The sequence below is a fragment of the Tripterygium wilfordii genome, chromosome 23 (genome assembly GCF_013401445.1).
Source record: "Tripterygium wilfordii isolate XIE 37 chromosome 23, ASM1340144v1, whole genome shotgun sequence".
NCBI classification, from domain to species: Eukaryota; Viridiplantae; Streptophyta; class Magnoliopsida; order Celastrales; family Celastraceae; genus Tripterygium; species Tripterygium wilfordii.
The window spans coordinates 6,113,309-6,134,311 of NC_052254.1; the positions used below are offsets into that span (position 1 = coordinate 6,113,309).

The 21,003-nt window shown below is 37.5% G+C and overlaps 1 pseudogene; it reads left to right on the forward strand.

The window, feature by feature from the left end:
- The first annotated feature begins 13,007 nt into the window (after window positions 1-13,007).
- On the forward strand, window positions 13,008-16,785 carry LOC119992744 (annotated as a pseudogene).
- Window positions 16,786-21,003: the final 4,218 nt, after the last annotated feature.

Here is a 21,003-nt window from a genome sequence, read left to right on the forward strand (position 1 = left end):
TCGCCCATAGGAAACTAAGTTAATCACATCTGTCAAGTATTAAAGATGGCCGAATGACTTGGTAGCATAAGCGATTTTTGTAACCAAAGCAAGTGAGAATTGGATTTAAAACAATTAATTAAAAACATCTAGTCTCTAATCCTTTCCGGTGGCTACTCGGTTCTCATACTCAAGGTATCATTGCAAACACACACAACCATACACAATGCATTGTGTGATACTATCAATCATGTATATGCAAAGAGAATTGGGATATAAGACTTCAATTCATACATGTAGGCCATCGGGTCTCTTAATCTACGATGAACACAAAGGGATAAACATCTAATATTATGGATTAATGTTTCCCCTTGGGGCTTGGCTTGACTAACACCCTAGTTTCACACTCAAAGATCAATTAACCATAACTCTCCCATGCACATTCCTAAATTAACCCAAAACCCCATCATCAATACATATAATTAGTAGTTATGCAATGGAAAACTCGATTAATTAAGGAAATCATGCAATGGGTTTAACAATTCTCAATCGAACACATTAGATGCAATCCCTAGACTAGACAATCCAAGAATACAATCAAATATGTCATTCTCATATATCCAATCAAAACACTATCACGAAATTAAAAGAGAGGGATCGAAGCTAACACCCTTTGAACATACCTTGAGTAATCGAAACCTTGCACCCACCGTTCAGGACTAGAAACTAGAAAGGGAACTTAGTCACTCATTATAATGAGAATAAACATCAATTTTATAGAGGAAAACCAATGTTTACAATCAAGATCACAAGAACTAAGCAAAACCCTAGAAAGAGAAAGAGAGAGAAAAACTATGGTGGCTAGATGTTCAAGAGTGAATGAATGAGAAAGAAAAACCCAAATCTTAGAGTTTTCCCCTCTTTTTACAAGTACAATTATCTATTTACCCTTACAAAGCTTTCTCCCATTGGATACATTTGAGAAATACCCAAAAACCCAGTTCAATTAACTATTCTCAGAATGCAAAAATTGGACAACTGTTCGGACAGTTGAGAAATCTATGTGGACGATTAAATCTTCTGGTTCCAACTGTCCAGACAGATTATAAGGTGTTTGGACAGTTTGTGTAGATTTCCATTTTTGGCTATAACTTCACGATTCTTTAACCTTTTTGCCCTTGGATTCAACTATCCAAACATCCAATGAAGGTGTCTGGACAATTATTTATCTCTATGCACTTTTCTTCAGTCCTGAAAGTTTCCAACTTTGTTGGTTTAGTCATATTTTCTACAAAAACAATGAGAGGTCGGTCAGCAGTATGGGCCAGTTTCCTGGTATGCAGATATCTTCACCTTGGAGTTACCCTATCTCATCCATGAAATCCCACTTGCGGTTTGGAACTGTACATTCCTCAGTACTGGTCCCGTTAGTTTGGTTTTACTCAAGGCATTCCCGAATTACCTCCCAAGCTCTTCAACCCCCTGATCATCCACGGGTATCCATTACTTCCAAGAATACCATCATTGAACACCAAATCCTCAATTACCATATGCTAGATTCCTTTTTCTTTATAGTACCTCCTCCACATAAACCTTCAAGAGGCAAAACCTTTCAATTCTGGTGGCAAAAGCAAGAAAAATAAATTTTTCCCGTATCCACCACTATTGTAAGAATTGTAGGTGAAAAAGATACGTACCCCTGAAGCTAACATGATCGTTTGGCTTTTTTGATCTCTGTCTGTTTCTGCCTGACCTGCATTCTAACCCACGGTCTATTTATGACAGAGACTCCTGATGCACCCTCTAGTCCCCCTTACAAGAAGCCAAAGACTAGCAAATCCTCAAAGAAAGTTGTTGCTCCTAAGAGTTCTCTTCCAACTAAATGATCGATCTGTCTGCGTGACAAGCATACTTTGCGAAAATCATTTAGCCAGCCCATCAATCTTAGTGAATCCTCTGAGAGAGACGACGAAAACCAATCGACTGATTCTTCTCCTCATGTCTCCAAAGATGAACCATCATATTATGGTAACGAGGCCTTTGCTGCTCAATTTGTCTCTCCGTTCAGTCTCAATTGTCCTATTAAGAAAGAAAAGATTGACCCACCAAGACTCTACCAAGTTGATCCTCTTTCCTCTGTGCATCCTCGAGCTAGCCCTGTCTCACAGGTATGCAACCATTCTCTGACCTTACCCATATTGAATTTCTTGATATTAATCCGCATATTATCCTTATAGGCTTCTGTAAGTGATGCCCCTTTTCGTATTATCAGAACAGTGAACCTTGAGGAATTTGAGAACCCATTAAACGGTCTAGACTTTGAGTTTTTGTCTGCTTCTATCACTCCTGAAATAGTTCCTGTTGGCCCTCCAACCACAGAAGAAGTTCAAACTGCAACCAAGTCCTTGAAAGAAAACTTGACCATTGACTTGCAGGCCATGACAGCTGAAGTTTCTGACACTTGCTCAAACGCTGCAAGGGTACTACTTCGTGATCCCAACCTAGTGGCCCCATTTAGAGACCAGTTACTACGCCTTACAAATGATATGCGTGGCATGATCTCCTCTTTCCAGCACTTATCTGAAGAGAATTCCAACTTGGTTGAAGGACTGGTATTTGTGGTGATTCGGTTCAAGGGTAGAAAGCTACTTCTTGGAACTTGCTACGTCATCTCCGGGGTCGCTCATCTTTGCCATGGATGGTACTTGGGGATTTTAATGAAACTCTTGATTCTATTAAAAAATTGGGTAGGAGACAACGAAGTGGTAGGTCTATGGGTGAGTTTCAATCTTGTCTGGACGACTGTTCTTTGCATGATTTGGGTTATTTGGGTAGTAAATACACGTGGTGCAACAATCTCCAAGTAGGATTGATCTATGAGCATTTGGATCGAGCTATTGCGGATGAGCATTGGAGAAACTTATTCCTTAATGCGCAAGTCACACATTGCGTATCCTCTGTGTCGGATCGCAATCCCATTCTTGTGGATTTAATTCCTTTTTGTGGTACGAAACTGAAGCGACGTTTTAGTTTTGAGGAAATATGGATGTGTCATGATGGGCTGGATGATGTGTTCACCAAGAATGGGATGGGGCTCAGGGCATGATCACGGAAAAGATTCAAAGCTTGGTAGTATGCTTACAATCTTGGGATAGGTTGGTTTTTGGGAGGGTCAATAATATGCTTCATACCAAAAATAAGAGGTTGAATTGGCTTTCTTGTCAGCAACAAGATGGGGAAGTGTAGAGAGAAGTGATCAGCTAGAAATTGGAAATCAATGAACTACTATTTAGAGAAGAAGAGATGTGGAAACAACGCTCGTGCATTGAATGGCTTCAATATGGTGATCGTAATACAAAGTTCTTCCACAAGAAAGCTAGTCAACGTAAGAAAAAGAATCGCATTATCGGAATTGAAATTGAGCTTGGAGAATGGATTCAGGATTATGAGCATATTGCACCGGTTGTGGTTAATTTTTTTCAAAAGCTTTTCCAATCTGATAATCCTATAGTTGAAGGAGTTAAGCTTTCGGAGTTTTATGGCAGAGTATCCCCAAGTATGAATGACGCACTTATTAGGCAGCCAACAGAGGAGGAAATTCATCAGGCATTGTTCCAAATGCATCCTACTAAGGCCCCAGGCCCGGATGGTATGCCTCCCTTATTTTTTCAGCATTATAGGGAGCTTATTAAAAATGACATTATTAAGCTAGTTCAAGAATTTTTTTGGCATGGAAAGATGTTGGAAAAAGTAAATGATACACATATTTGCCTCATACCAAAGGTGCCTAATCCAAAAAGGGTTGCTGAGTTTCGACCGATAAGTCTGTGCAATGTCACTTATAAAGTGATTTCAAAGGTGTTAGCGAATCGGTTGAAATCCTTAATGCCTTTATTAATTTCTGATTCCCAAAGTGCTTTTGTCAAAGGAAGGCTCATTACAGATAATATTTTGATAGCTTTTGAAGTAATGCATCACCTTAAGACTAAATGCAGTGAGGGAAGCCTTACATGGCTTTCAAACTAGACATGATGAAGGCATATAATCGTGTCGAATGGAGTTTTTTGAAACTGGTTATGTGTAAAATGGGATTTCATGACTGATGGGTGAGTTTGATTATGGAATGTATTTAGTCTGTCTAGTGTTCTGTGATTATTAATGTGCAGCCTCATGGTTCTTAGCGTCCACATCGGGGTTTTCGTCAAGATGATCCGCTCTCTCCCTACCTATTTATACTTTATGCAGAAGCGTTCTCTCGTATGCTTAATAAAGTATTTCAAGGGGTTAGAGTGGCTAGAGGTGCCCCGCGTTTTTCTCATCTTTTCTTTGTTGATGATAGTCTATTATTTTGTCAGGCAAATGGGGAGGAATGTCAGGGCTTGTTGAATGTGATCCACAATTATAAGACTTTATCTGGACAACTAGTAAACATTCAAAAATCCAATGTTTTTTTTAGTCAGAATACCCCTTCTACAGCTATGAGTACAATAACGAGCATACTTGGTGTTTTTGTGGCGAAATCTCATGAATGATATCTAGGCCTACCAGCTATGATTGGGAAACCCAAAAAAGAAGTTTTTGAATACATTCGGGATAGAGTTACGAAGCGGATTAATGGTTGGAACAAGAATTTTTTGTCCTAAGGTGGGAAGGAAGTTATGTTAAAGTCTGTTGTGCAAGCCATCCCCTTATATGCTATGTCGTGCTTTAAAATTCCTCGATCCATTTCTCAGTTAATTATGTGGCGTATGGCTGGTCATTGGTCAAGTTGGAGCTTACTGACAAAATCTAAGGCAATGGGTAGATTGGGATTTAGAGATTTGGAATGTTTTAATGATGCCCTGCTTGGGAAAAATATCTAGCGAATTCTCAAGAGTCTTAATTCGTTGGTGGCAACAATTTTTAAAACGAAGTATTGTCCTTCATGCTCTGTTCTTGAGGCACGGCTTGGTACAAATCCATCATTCACATGGCAGAGCTTGTGGCAGTCCATTGGATTGATTGGTCGTGGTGTAAGATGGCAGATTGGGAGTGGGCTGGGGATACGAATTGGGGTGAATCCTTGGTTGCCAACTCCTCATTTATTTAAACTAGTTTCTCCTCTGGTTGCTGATATTGCTGTGAGCAACATTAGTTTTTTGATTGATGATCAATATAGAACATGAAATTTTAGTAGAGTTTGAGATTTTTTCTCCCGTTCGAAGCTGAATCCATCTTGGCAATTCCTTTACCTCATGAGAAAACTTTAGATACCGTTATCTGACATTGGGAATCTAATGGGAAATATTCGGTGAAAAGTGCGTACCATCAAGCTATGTATTGGAAGTATCAAATGGAACCTTCTTCATCTTCTTCGAGTGCTACGGAGGGTTTTCCTTGGCCTAAATTGTGGTCGGTGACAGTTCCGGTAAATATTCGCCATTTCATGTGGTCTGCTGTCCATAATGCTCTTCCTACTCAGTCAAATCTTTTGAAGCGGCATATTGGAAATTTTGCAGGCTGCTTAGTTTGTGGAGGTTTGTATGAAGATGTTGAGCATATTTTTAGGAGATGCAGATAGCTGATAGGCTATGGTGTGATCTTGAGTCTGGTGCAATTTATGATCTTGCACGTGTTTTTTGCCATCAAGTATGGTCCAACAAGTTTAATAAATACTTGATGGGGAAGACGTAATATTCAATCAAAAATGACATGTAGCCCATGGAGCTGATGCAGGGGCAATGGATGTTGCTTGGAGCGTTGAAGATGACGTAGTTTTGCAATTCCTTGAGAAGTTTGATCGTATGAAGAATGACAAGTTTGATCGTATGAAGAGTAACAAGAAGCATACTAGTGCATGACGTCTTATGTTTTGTTTATGAATCTTTTGTTTGTTTTATTATTAATCTGTTTCCTTATTTTGGTGTTGGGATATTTTAGTCTTTTGGATTAATTTTTGCAAGCTTCCTACGTGGAGCCTATAAGACTTATTATGCTAGGGTTTTCAAGCAGTTTTTTTGGATATTACTATTGAATTAATACAGCAGCTCTGAGAGCCTGTTTGAACCCATATTCCTCGTTGTGAGCAATTGGGGTTTGTGGAGGAACTTGTTTCTACTTTGTGTGATTGATTTTCTGCGTTTATAATCTCGCGCTACATCAGTTGGTATCAAAGCAAGGTCTTCCTTCGCAATCATGGTACGCAACGGTAGAGCTGATAGAGTTTGTGAAGGTCACGGTAGTAGGCGGGTTCCGAAAGAGGGAGGCCGATGAATATGAAAATCGTGGTAATAGGCGGGTTCCAAAAGAGGAGGCCTATGAACATGAAAATCGTGGTGGTGGACGGGTTCCAAGTGAGGAGGTCTATGATCATGCGAGAGATGTTCTTGATTTTTTCGATTTAGAGGTTGTTCTTGTAGAAGAACTGATCTTCGATCCAATAGGAGATCCTATCTTCGATGTTTACAACGATGTTGACGAGTCGGAGGTAGATCGAAAGTCAGAGTCGTACTTGGTTGAATCAGTGTTTGATGATTATCCGGAAGATAAAGAGGAGTTTCTATTAGAACTAGTTGTTGGTGTGGAAAAAACTGCGAAATTTGTAGCTAAAGAAAGATTTCATCAAGGACTTGTTGTAGAGATACAATATGTGGATTTTATTATTACAGAATGACTTGACGACCCACTGGTAAAGGCTCTTTATTAACGTTGTTTCTGAATTTAATCAAGAGTTTAAAATGTCATGAGTTGGAAGTTTGTTCTTTTGTTGCAATGACAATGATCGAGAAATTCAGAGTTTTCTTACGACAATTCTTTAAAACTCGAGGTCGAGTTTTCTCCAACAAGGGGAGAATGATGCAGATTGAGATTGCGATATTTCTCTTAAATATTTTATTTTGGTATTTTAGGAAATCAATTGTTTGTAAATCAATTAGTATTATTTTTCTAGAAGTCTACTATCTTTTTTAAGTATTTGTTTCCTATTACAAGTGTTCAGGGTTTCGTTTAGTTTACTATTTAAGGTTGTAACCCTCATTGAAGAATTTCAGTTCTGGAGTTTTTGATTGAATAAAATTAAGAGACGGCTAGTCTTTTCTAATTCTTTGGTATTCACTAGAATAAACAAAGTTTTGAAGCCTTAAATCTGGTATTCGTGTGTCGAATCAACAGATTTAAGTAGACTTGTTCCTGGTATTCGTGTGTCGAATCAACAGGTCCAAGTACGTGTTCCTTCCATCACGCCGCGCTGCATCAGGAGCCCATCAGGTTTATTTCCACTCTTTTATCTCATAATTCATTGTACAAAATTTATTGTTTTAACATAGATTCTATTATTTTTTAAAGAACAGTCTATAATTCATTGTTATAGTTCTGAATTATTGTTTTTGAAAATTCCATTGAAAAAAATAATAGAATTAAGAAATTCCATTGAAAAAAAAATGAAATTAAGATTTACACGATAAAACTCATCGACAATGGATTTTTTTAGAAAGAGATTTATGCTCTGATTCTGAATATGTAATTTTTTTTTTTAAATCTAACATATATTTTGAGAGTTTAAACATTTTAAAATTTCATTTAAAATACTTAAACTCCCATGGACTATCACTATATTGACTACCTAGCACTACTCATATTCAATTCAAATCAAAAAGAATTATATTCATGAAAATTATCCAACTTGGGTAGTGCTGGCGACGCGGACAATTCAAAAAGCAAAAAAGTAAAAAAGTAAATGATTATTAATTATATTCATCCACCGAAGAATTGAGTCTTCCTTAATGTGTTTTCCTGGCAATTCAAAAAAAAAAGGTCAAAAGGTTAAAGAGGCTTTAGAAGTCATAAAACAAAACAATACGTTCGTTCATTGCAATCAAAGATTTAACGAGTATCCTATATATTCATTGACTTGTTCAAGCTACATAATGTATAGGTCAACAAAGCATAGAGCATCCTCATCACATTATCTAAACATGGGTCTGTCTATAAAATAAGGAACATGATGCAGGTTTGGTGGACAGTGGTGGTGATGAGTTGTGCGAGGAAGAACAACTGGCTTTGCGTTACTTGGAAAAGAGGGAACGTGACAAGCATGGAATACGTGGGAAAACAGAGTCAATCAAGGAAGAAAACCATAAGTTAATCGAAGATGAGTCCCAAAGGAGTTCTTTAGAAAAGTCTCAGGGAAACCAGCCATTGGTGATCAATCAAGAGGAAGCTTCTACAAATTCAGAAGATGAGACAGCATCCTGCATTATGCTCGAAAAGCCAACACTCAGCATGATTAAGCACTTGCGGGCCATTTATCTTTCAAGATATGTGGATCGAATGCTGGTCAACAGGCTCTTGGTGGATAACTAATCAGCAGCAAATCTCATGCCTCGATCTACCATGCACAAAATTGATAGGAAAGAGTATGAGTTTGTTTCTACTAATGCTACTATATCAGACTTTGCAGGAGGTATATCCACAACTCAGGGTATTCTAGTTGTAAATCTCACTATTGGCAACAAGACCATGACTACTCCGTTCTTTGTGATTAATTCACGTTCTTCATACAATCTTCTGTTGAGAAGAGACTAAATACATTCCTACATGGTAGTTCCGTCATCTTTGCACCAATGTGTGATATTCTGGAATGAGAATGACATAGAAGTGATCAAGGCAGACAAGAATTCATTTTTAGCGTCAGTAAATTATGCAGAATCTAGGCGTTATGATGAAGACATTAGCGTCGTTTTTAGAAGAACTTGAAGTAGCTCTAGTGAAGCTAGATGACCTCAAAGTTGACCTTCAAGATCCTCTAGACGAAATTAATCTTGGAACAGAAGAATCTGCATGACCGTTGTTCATCAGTCAACTCCTACCCCCAAACATGAGAATAAATTATTCAATTACTTGAAGAATTTGAAGACAATTTTGCATAGGAATATTAGGAGATGTCAGGCCTCTCTAGGGAGCTTATGGAGCATCGGTTACCAATCACGAAAGGCTATAGACCGTATAAGCAACCTACCAGAAGGATGTCAAATGAAGTAATGTTAGTAGTAAAAAATGAGCTGGAGAGGCTTCTCAAAGTTGGGTTCATTAGAACTACAAGGTACGTTAAATGGTTATCTAATAATGTTCCTATAGTGAAGAAGAAAGGGAATATCTAAGTCTACAATGACTTCCAGAATCTAAATCTTTTTACACCAAAAGATGAGTACCCTATGCATATCACAAATATGCTGGTGGACGGAGCAGCAAAGCATCAAGTCCTATCCTTCATGGATGGACACTCAGGTTACAACCATTTTTATTGCAACAGAAAATACACCCAAAACAACGTTCAGGTGCCCAACTGCCTTAGGAACGTTTGAATGGGTGGTGATGCCGTTTGGCTTGAAGAATGCAAGAGTAACATATCAAAGGGCCATGAATTCCATTTTTCATGACATGCTAGGCTGGTTCACGGAAATCTACATTGATAATAGGTGGTCAAGTCTCCTTCCTATGGGGAACACCTTGCAGATCTCAGGCGAGCACTGGCCAGAATGCAAAAATACGGACTAAAGATGAACCCCTTAAAGTGCACCTCTCGAGTATCAGCAAGAAATTTCTTAGGATTTCTGGTTCATAAAGGAGGCATCGAGGTTGACAAGATCAAAGCCAGAGTCATTCTTGAAGCACAACCTTCTAGCTACAAGAAGGAACTTCAAAGATTCTTAGGACATATCAATTTCCTCAATAGATTTATCTCAAATCTTGCTAGGAAAGTCTAGGTATTCTCTAAGCTCCTGAAATTGAAAAAGGAAGAAAGATTCATCTGGGAGGAAAGACACCAGTAAGCATTCCAAAAGATCAAGGAGTATCTAGCAAGACCTCCTATCCTGACTCCTCCCATGCCCATGAAGATGTTGAAACTTTATATCTTATAAGCAGAAGGGTCCATTGGTTGTCTCTTAGCTCAAGACAATAAGAATGGCAAAGAGCAAGCGGTTTACTATCTCAATAGGTTTCTATCCCCTACAGAGTAAAATATCCTCTTATTGAGAAACTTTATCTATTTTTTACAGCTACCAAACTCAGACACTAAATGCTTCCAGTTTTAGGTTTGTTCTTGTGCAAGACTGGCCTCATCAAATATTTGCTGTCTAGACTGATCATTAGGGGAAGGATCGGTAAATGGTCTCGCCTTGATGTGATTTTCTTTCTAATATGCACCTCAAAAAGGCGGTGAAGGGACATGCACTCACATACTTTCTTGCTGATTATCCTTCTCTAGACATTTAAGAAATAGAGTCTTAGGAGTTAAGAACATGCTCTATATCCTATACTCCTAGGACACTCTTGTTCGATGGATCGAGAACAAACATTATATTAGGATGTGGTATTGTCATTATCTCTCTTGATGGTAAGAAAACATTTATGTCCTTTCAGTTTGATTTTGATTGTACTAACAACCAGGCGGAGTATGAAAGTAGTCATCATTGGACTAGATATCATCAGAGAGTTAGGTGCATGAACCATCAAAGTCATTGGAGATTCTCAATTGGTTGGTGATCAACTGCTTGGGAGACACCTACAAATGTCATAGTTCTGACCTTGCACCTTACTACATTACAGCCAAGTAACTTTTAGAAGATTTTGATGATGCAATTGTGTCTCATGTTCCAAGGAGATTCAATATAAAAGCAAATGAGCTTGCTCAGGTGGCTACAAAAGGAGTCAAGATTCCTCAGGGTGCCTATGATAGAACCATCATAGTGTTAAGGAGACAATTACCTTCTATCAAAAGAATGTCACTTGTAGTTCTGGACGCGTTCCACGTGAAGTTTTCAAACTCAAATTGGAGAAATCCTTTGATTCAGTTCCTGAAATATCCAAATTTAAAGATGGACCAGAAGGAGGGCAGTCAACTACGTGCTGCTAGATGGGGAACTTTACGAGAAGAGCCCAGAAGATGATTTACTCATGAGATGTCTAAGTCATGAGTAATCTATGAAGATCATGGCAGAAGTACATAAAGGAGTTTGCGGAGCTCATCAAGCAGGAAGAAAAATAGGTTGGCTCATCATAAGGTACGAATACTATTGACATTCTATCTTGGCAGGTTGCATCAAAGGATGCCAGCCTTGTCAAATACACGGATAGATTCAACATGTACCAGCTACTGCCATGTAAGCTATCGTGAAGCTATGGCCATTTAGGGGATAGGCTATGGATCTCATCGGGAAAATTTTCCCACCTTTTAACGAAGGACATCATTTCATCATAGTAGAAATAAATTACTTCACAAAATGGATAGAGGCATTTCCACTCAAATCCATAACCTAACAAGACATAATCAAGGCTATCAAAGAGAGCATCATTCATAAATTCGGTCTTCCCCAGCACATTATGGCAAGCTGAGACACAATATTCTTTGGAGATCAAGTACAAGCTTTTGCCTTGAAATATGGTTTTCAAATTTCACATTCTACGCCATATTATGCTCAAGGCAATGACCAAGTACAGTCTACTAACAAAGTGTTAAAGAACATCTTTGGAAGAATTGTAGAAAATAGGCCAAGGGATTGGCATGAGGCTCTTTTAGAAGCTCCTTGGGCCTGTAGAACATCAAAAAGGACAACAATAAGAGCAATACCTTTTATCCTAACTTATGGAAAGGACGTAGTTCTTCCTATGGAGATAGCAATCAAGTCAACAAGGGTAGCGTTGCAGAACCAACTATCTTCTGTAGATTATTATCAAGCTATGATGACAGAATTGGAGGGCTTTGAAGAAGGCAGACTTGCTGCCTATGATCATCTTCAAGTTTAGAAGCAGAAGGTTATAAAGGCTTACAACAAGAGAGTGCAAGAAAATACATTTGTTGTAGTAGACCTAGATTGCAAAGCTATTCTCCCAATTGGCCAAAGAGATTCAATGTACGAAAAATGGTCACCATCTTGGAAAGGACCCTATCATGTGACAGAAGTGAAGAAAGGCGGACTATACTAGCTACAATATCTGGACAGGACCCAACACAAGCATCTTATAAATAAGAGCTATCTCAAAAGGTATTATTACCCTACCTTATGGGAAGCAATGGATAAATATGTTTTTTGCTAACCTTCTAGCATGCAGAAAAAGCCAAAAATGTCTTTACCCAGAATAAATACCCTATTTATCCTACCCTACCACAATAAAACTCCTATTACTTAGGAATGCAAATCAGTAGCCAAATTATCCTACCATTTACCATTCAAAAAATATCCAAAAAATACACTACTAGAAAATCGCAAAAAAAAAACATAACCAATCATAGCCATAAAAATCCAGAAAGATTCCAAGAGCATTGAAGTGAACCTCATTGGAAACCTGGGGAAAAAGCAATAAAATAGTCCTAAACAGAGAGAAACCAGAGTTCATATCAACCAGAAGATTATCAAGCGTTAGCAGGAGGAGTTACACCTTAGAGGTATCGTTCGCAATGACATCGTCACCAACCTGAGACACTTCTGCTGGCACAGTAGAAGGAGCAGCCTCTTCAGGGGGAATCACCAACTCAGCATAAATTTCTTTTAACTAATCCCATTTGGCGATGGAAGCTATAGTGTTGACTTCAATAAAGGATATCTCACTTGCAATTGTAGGAGCATTATCATCCAACATCAGCATTTGAGCATAAACAGCTTTAGAATCCTTCAAAGTAGCAGTGTTCTTCCGCAAGATGCCAGACAGAGTTTTTCACGAATCTTTACCTCAGCCTGGAGCCTTATGATTTTATGTTTCAACTTATAGATAGTCTTCCTTTTGCCACCACAACTGCCAGGGAAGACTCCAGTTCATAACTAAACCCCTGAAGTTTGGAGTCGAGCTCTTTTCTCTTATCTTTTTCAGTGTTGAGTTCAGATAGCCGAGTTCTATTGCTATTGAAGTCCTTGATCAAGATAGGAAGGTCCTTCAAAAACATCAGGAGTTTTTCCTAGATAACATCTGTCAAATCAAAAGCCTGGAGGGGCTCATAAATTGCGACCTCTAGGTTATGAAACATGGACTGATGAAGGCAGGATTCACGTTCCATGGCACTGAGGGTTTTCAAAAGCTTATTGGCTACTATAATCTTATCACTAGAAAACAAGGCAGAACCAAAAGAACTTGAAGTACGAGCAGTTGAAGGCCGAGGAGCAGAAACTAGAGTTTGGTCGAGGAAGATATTTTAAAAAATTCAAGAAAACTTATAAATGAGAAGTTTGCAAGATTTTGAATTTCATGGTGCCCTGTTTTACTTGATGAAAAATCAAATTCAACAAAAAAACTACATAACAAATTTATACTATTTTAAATTCTTAGGCTCCGTTTGGATGAGCTGATAAGACTTCGGATAGTGTAAAATTATCATTTAATGAACTTATCGAGTGTTTGGACGATTTTTAAAATACTCAGGATAGTATAACTTTATACAAAAGTGGTTCTTATACGATATCGGTCGTATAATATTAAAACACCTCCAACTCATTTTTATTTTATACAAGTCGCTTAATGTAAGAAATAATATGTCAAATGACAAAAAAGACTATCACTCTCACTTTAATTGGGGGGTAACCCAGACGTATTACCACAAATCTTATACTATACAAGCCTAATATTAGATTATTTCCAAACAATAGATAGGATTAAATTATACATCAACTTATATGAGTCTTAAATTATACATTGGATAAAAAAATTATAGGTAAAATGCATCAAAGATATAGATGATAGAGTTTTAGTGAAAGATGTAGAAATTAATGAGAGGTGAAGACATTACTTCAATGAATTGCTTACTGGCGGGCACGGAGGAAGCATTGAAAATCTCCATAACTCCCGAGAAAATAGGAATCTGTGGTATGTAAGACGTATTAGGGAGACTGAAGTGAAGGAAGCCTTAAGGAAAATGAAAGGGGGTAAAGCCATGGGACCGGATGGAATTCCAGTTGAAGTATGGAAGTGCTTATGTGATGTAGGCATAGTATGGCTCACTAGGTTATTTAATCAAATTATTAAGATCCGTAGGATGCCTGATGAGTGGAGGAGAAGCACCATAGTACCAATATACAGGAACAAGGGTGATATTCAAAGTTGTATTAATTATAGGGCCATCAAACTTATGATCCACACATTAAAACTTTGGGAGAGAATTGTGGAACGGAGATTGAGATCGGTATCCATAATATCCTAAAATCAATTTGGTTTTATGCCAAGACGGTCCACAACGGATGCGATATTTCTACTAAGGAGACTTGTAGAAAAATATAGACAAAAGGGAAAAGACCTCCATTTAGTATTTGTAGCTTTGGAGAATGCATATGATAGGGTGCCTAGGAAAGTAATATGGTGGATTTTAGAGAAGAGAGGAGTCCCGACTAGCTATATCACTATGATTAAGGATATGTATGAATGAGCAGTAGCTTGTGTTAGGACTATTGGAGGAGTTACAGTGGAGTTTCCCAGCACGATAGGATTACATCAGGGGTCAACACTAAGTATGTTTTTGTTCGTTATAGTCATGGTCATACTCACACAGCATATCTAAGGTGAGATACCTTGGTGTATGTTGTTTGCTGATGATATAGTTCTAGTGGATGAGACAATATCATGAGTTAACGCAAAACTTGAAATATGGAGGCAAGTATTAGAGTCTAAAGGATTTAAACTAAGTAGGACTAAAACAGAATATATGAAATGTAAGTTTAGTAAGAGTAGGCAAGAGAACGAACAAGCAATTAAACTAGATAGGAAAGAAGTAAAAAAAAGTAAAGTTTTAAATATCTTGGATCGATTTCCAAGAAGATTGTGACATAGGTGATGATCACTAAAAGAAAACAGCTATTTAGTAACGAATATTTGTGATGAAATTTTTTCCGTTGCAAATCATAGATTTTGCAATGGAATTTTCACAAATTTTCGTCGCTAAAGTTTGTTAAATTTTAGAACATTTTGTGACGAAATTTGAGACGGATTTTTCCGTTGTAAAAAAATTCATCACAAATGCTGTTGCAGGTTAAGGCGCAAATTCCCACCAATATTTGCAACGGAACAACGATGGACTTTAGCAACAGATTTAGTGACGGACACAAAATTTCGTTGCTAAATTGTATCTTCCGACACCACTTTCAGAAAATCTTACTTTTTCTGGTATAAATTAGCGACAAAAATAATGTTGTTGCAAATTCCATCGCTAAATTTTATCTTCTGACACAAAAATCCATCGAAAGTCTACTTTTTCTTGCACAAAGTTTGTGACGGAAATAATTCCATTGCAAATTCCGTCGTTAATATGTCAACAAATTATTTTAGTATATCATTGTTGCTTATTTTGCCCATTTCTCTCTCTTTTCATTCTGTTCTTCCCCTTCATCTTCCTTGCTTCATCTTTTTCCTTTGATAATGGAGGTTCTTGAATCTCGTAAATGGATCTACAATAGGGTCGAACCCAATCGAATGGGGCCTAGTGACGAGTTTTTTAGCCGAGTTGAGGAGTTCATTTGTTATGCGTGTGGAAATAATCCATGATTTGTGAACACAGGAACAATAAGGTGTCCATGTGTGAGGTGTCAATGCACAAGATTTAAGGGGTTGGATAATAAGGGTGCACTTATACAGAAAAGGTTTTCAGCCTAGATATCGTTACTGGACAGCTTATAGTGAATAAATGCTTGAAATTCCCACTGTGGTGACTATCGATGTGCAAGCAGATACTGTAAATTATTACTGGCAAGACAATAATCTGGCTAATTTCAATCCATACAAGTAGATGGTGATGGAAGCTGTTGAACCTTCGGTTGGGAATGAGTTCTTATAAGGAAAGGATAACAACCAACATTTTGTGTCGGAACCTCCTAATCCCGATGCGCAAGCTTTCTTTGACATGTTGCCTACTGCCCAAGCTCCACTATAGGACGGATGTGAGTCACACTTAGAGTTGTCTACTGCGATGAGGTTATTAAGCATTAAAACTGACTACAATATACCCTAGGGTTGTTTTGATGACGTCATTCATCTAATGAAAGAGACTATGTAGGAAGATAATAGGATGCTTGCGGACTTCTATCAAACCAAGAATTTGGTGTCTAAACTCGGACTTGGGTATCAATGAATCGATTGTTGTACGAGTGGTTGTATGATATACTATAAGGATGACGCGAATGAGAGGCGGTGCAAATTTTGCGGGGTAGACCGTTATAAATCTCGGAGAATTGGATGAGGAAATTACAAGGATATTTCAGTTAAATGTATATGGTACCTTCCTCTGATTCCCAGACTTCAGAGGCTTTATAGTTCAACAGTTATAGCAAAAGAGATGAGATGACATTATGAGCATCGAAGCAAGTCCAACAACATGTGTCATCCATCAGATGGAGAAGCATGGAAACACTTTGACCGAACATATCGAGATTTTGCTTCAGACCTGTGAAATATAAGATTAGGTTTGTGTGCTGATGAATTCACTCCTTTTGGACAATCTGGTAAGAACTATTCATGTTGACATGTCATTTTGACTCCTTATAATTTACTGCCTGGGATGTGCATAAAAAGGGTGTTTATATTCCTGACAATAATCATTTTGGGTCCTCAAAATCCGAAGAGCAAAATCGATGTTTATCTACAATATCTAATAGAAGAGCTCAATCAGTTGTGGTGCGAAGGTGTGATAACCTACGATGTGTATCTGAAAGAAAATTTTGTTATGAGAGTTGCATTGATGTCGACTATCAACGACTTTCCTGCCTATGGTATGCTGTCTGGATGGATGACTTAGGGGAAATTAACATGTCCTTGCTGCATGGAGTATTCAAAGACATTTACTTTGAAAACTGATAGAAAAAATTCATGGTTTGATTGTCACAGACAATTTTTGGATACGACACATCCTTTTAGGTGAAACAATGATGCATTTTTCAAGAATCGAATTGAGAGATCATAATCTCCTCCATGTTTGTCTGGGGAAGAAGTGCTAGCATGAGTTTGGAACTGTCCATAGATCATTGATATGGGGCCATTATCATTGTCGGGATATGTCCAAGAACATAATTGGACAACGAAGAGCATCTTCTAGGATTTGCCTTATTGGCACAACAATCAGATACGACATAACCTCGATGTCATGCATATTGAGAATAACTTTTTGATAATATTTTCAATACATGTATGGACGTTAAGGGAAGAACAAAGGATAATGTTAAGTCTCAATTAGTCCTTCCGTATTACTGTAAACGCAGAGCTTTAGAGTTGGTGGAGAATGGTAATGGTAAATCTTTCAAACCGAAAGCACAATTTTGTCTCAACATGGAGCCAAAAAAGGTTGTTTGCCATTGGGTATCCAGTTTGTAGTTTCTAGACAGTCATGCCTCCAACATATCCAAGTGCGTAGGCATGAGAGAAGGAAAGCTGTTCAGGATGAAAAGTCATGACTGCCATGTTTTTATGGAGCATCTTCTTCCAATTGCATTTTGGGGATTGTCGGAGCCCATATGGGCTGCCATTACTGAGCTGAGTCACTTTTATAGAGATATATGTTCAACTACACTGTGAGAGGATCAATTGATCATCATGGAGGCGAATATTCCTGTGATCATTGCAAATTGAAGCGTATTTTTTCCCCATCTTTATTTGATTCGATGGAACATCTCCTAGTACATCTACCATTCAAAGCAAGGATGGGTGGGCCTGTACAATACAAATGGATGTATCCTTTTGAAAGGTATTTTATTTATATTATTATGATTTGTCATATTATTATAATTTTTCATTTGAATTAATATTATGTTCGATTGATTTTTATAATAGGTTCCTTCACTTCTTAAAGAAGAAGGTTAAAAATAAAGCTCAAGTGGAAGGATCTATTTGTGAAACATATATAATGGAAGAGACATCGACATTTGCTTCGTATTACTTTGAACATCATGTCAGCTCTCGATGAACTAGAGTGCCTCGAAATATGACAGTGGTACTTTCAACCCGGAGTTCCCTAGAATTTTAATCTTCAATTAGCCTGGTCGTCTTACTGGTGAGGCTTGTAGGCGTTACCTCACTGATAGAGAATACGATGCTGCAACATTATACGTGTTTTTGAATTGTGATATTGTCCAAACATTTTATAAAGTAAGCTACTATAAATTATATTGGAATTATAAAGTGGTCATAATTTAAGTGAATGATGGATGTGAATTTATATATGTTTTGCAGCCTGTTTACAGGTTTCGTGCGAGTATCAACACCTACGTTAAATGATGACGAAGTTGACTATGAAATTGAGAAAGGCTTCACATCATGGTTTAGATAGTATGTAAGTATCTATATATTTTAATAGCAAGACACTATTTTAGTTCATCGGACTAATATATTATCAATTAACTTATCCTTTTTATGTTTAAGGTTTATGACCCACAAAACATAATTATCGATGAACTCATATGAGGCGTGTCCAAAGGACCTTTGAGGATGGTTGAGATCTGTAATACGAATTACGTCAATGGATACAAATTTGACATTGATGCCAGAAGTAAAGGCAAGTCAACAATCAACAGCGGTGTATGCATACGGGGACCGATTATGGACAGTCAAAATATGACTACTACGGAATATTGAAAGAGATTTTTCAATTGGATTTCCTAGGACTACCGAAAAAAATGGTTTGACCTAACTCCTAATCAAGGTTGGCGAATCCATAAATAGTATGAGATTGTTGATGTGAAACATGGAGGGAGGTACAGAAAGCTTGACCATTTATAATTGCACAATAAGCAGAGCAAGTATACTTTGCTCCTTATCCAAAAGGGATACGTGATCGACAAGATTGGTGGGTCGTGATTAAGACGAAAGCAAGGCACACAATTACTGCACAATTAAAGCAAATGGATGATGCCTTTCAAGGCGATGAAGTACCAATTGAGACAATTTTAGGAGATACCGATCAAATAGAGTCTCTCGTCGACTATGAAGCTAAACTTGAGGAAGTGGATTCCGTGTTCTACAAGGCAAATGATTGAGGAAGAGACTGATGATGACGATGAAGAAGAAGAATCGAAATTTGATGGTTCTGAGACAAAGGAAGAGTCGAAAGATGATTAACAATGTGTGTTTATTTATTTGATAAATATTAGACTTTTGTTAATTGTGTGAACTCCTCGTTAATTTTAATTTGTATGAAATGGTTGATTGTAGTATCAAATATATATAATATATATTATATATATACACATAAATAATATCAAATAATTTAAATATAAATTATCTATATACACAGAATATTAAATAAGTTTACTTTAAAATTTCAACATTGTAGAGATAGGCGGTATAACTCAAACAAAAAAAAGTTTCCACCACAACCAAACACTCTTCTCCTGCCAGATCTCGCTCACGTCTCTCGCAGAGACTCTCGCTCCCGTTTCTCTTCTTACCCAGACACTCTGTTGTCTCGCGACAAGTCTCTCGCTTGCTTTTCTCGCATAGTCTCTCATTGATGGGGTAAGCGATTTGTGGTTCCAGATTTTGCCAGGTAAGGGATATAAGGGTTTCTTCATTCAATTTGTATTCTAAAGAAGTTTTATACCTTTCGTATGTCTCTTACTTGCGCCATAAGTGATGCTTTTTATGCCCTTCTTTTGGATTTCCATTTGTGGATGCTTACTCTTGGGTTTATAAACATTGAATTTGTGGTCAATTTTAAAATATTATGAAATTTGTGGAAATGGTTCTTTTCTTATTTTTCCTGATTTCTCTTTCCTGCTAATTACAATATTTCTAAAACGATAATATATTATATTACTGAATTTTTCATAAACAAATTACTGGATTTGCACGATGACATATGAGATTACTGGAAATGATGACAACAGTTCATAGTGAACAACTGCTTCTTTTGTGGATCTTTTGGTTGATGGCTTTTATTTGGGTCTTAAAACGGGGTTCATTATGGAAGATGAGTATCAAAGTGTTTTCTAATTTGTTTATCAATGGACGGCATGTTATGGATTACTTATTCTTTGAAACTTTATTGTGTGGTTTGTGTGTGAATTGTATATGACTGGAGCTGGACCTAGACCATTGTTTAACAAGACTGAAAACTAGGATAAGTTTTCATTCCCCCTTTGTCTAGAGTTTTGATATTTCCTTGCGGACTTTTTGTCATACGCGTGGCTGTTTCTTGTTAATTGTCTGCTTTAAACGGATTTTGCCATTTTGGGCTAGATATCGTAGAACATATAGCTTTTGTGCTGAGTTTAGTCAACTCTTTTGTTTTGCTTTTGGCCAATTTACAAGCAATTGTTATTGCTGATTGTCTGATTTTTGAGGCAAGGGCAATTTTTCTGGTCTATTTTATTGCATCACACATCTTATAACTTTAGAATTTGGGATGCTTGTTTGCCATTTCGATTTTGGTGGATTTTCATAACTTAGATTAGCTAGCTGAATATTTATTACTTGTATCTATTTTTTCTGCTCACCATTGATCGGTCTACTTAAATAGGGAGTTTACAGGTTGAGAACAATAGATTAGACTAACATCTTTGTGCATTGGAACAATATCTTACTATGCTCTAATATTTTGCTATTAGAGTTCTAATTCTTTTGTGGTCTGTGTTAAATGCATCCCAAACCTCTCAAGTATTTGAACGGCCAGATATGTCCAAATAATGTTTACTCTAAGAGATAGTGTCATTTGCATTACTAAACTATTGTTTAGCTTTCATTACTAGGCGATGGCTAGTGATCAGTCTACGGACTGTAACCATACTACATCCGGTTGAGGTCGTGTCTCTCGCCGCGGTAGACCAGTCATAGGGAATGTGGCATATTCGCACCCTAGTGTCATAGCCTCCTCGCCCTCCTCCATGAATTCTATTGAACCAACCAATCAATATCATCCTACTTTATTATCTCCTAGTCACTTCATTGTTGATATGGTGGTAGGGGTTTCACCTCCACCTATCCCCTATATCCCATATGCACCCAGCACGCAAGGCCCACCACTGGACACACAGGGTGCCAGTGCATTTCATTCCAGAATATTGAGGTTGTGCCTCCTCAGAATAG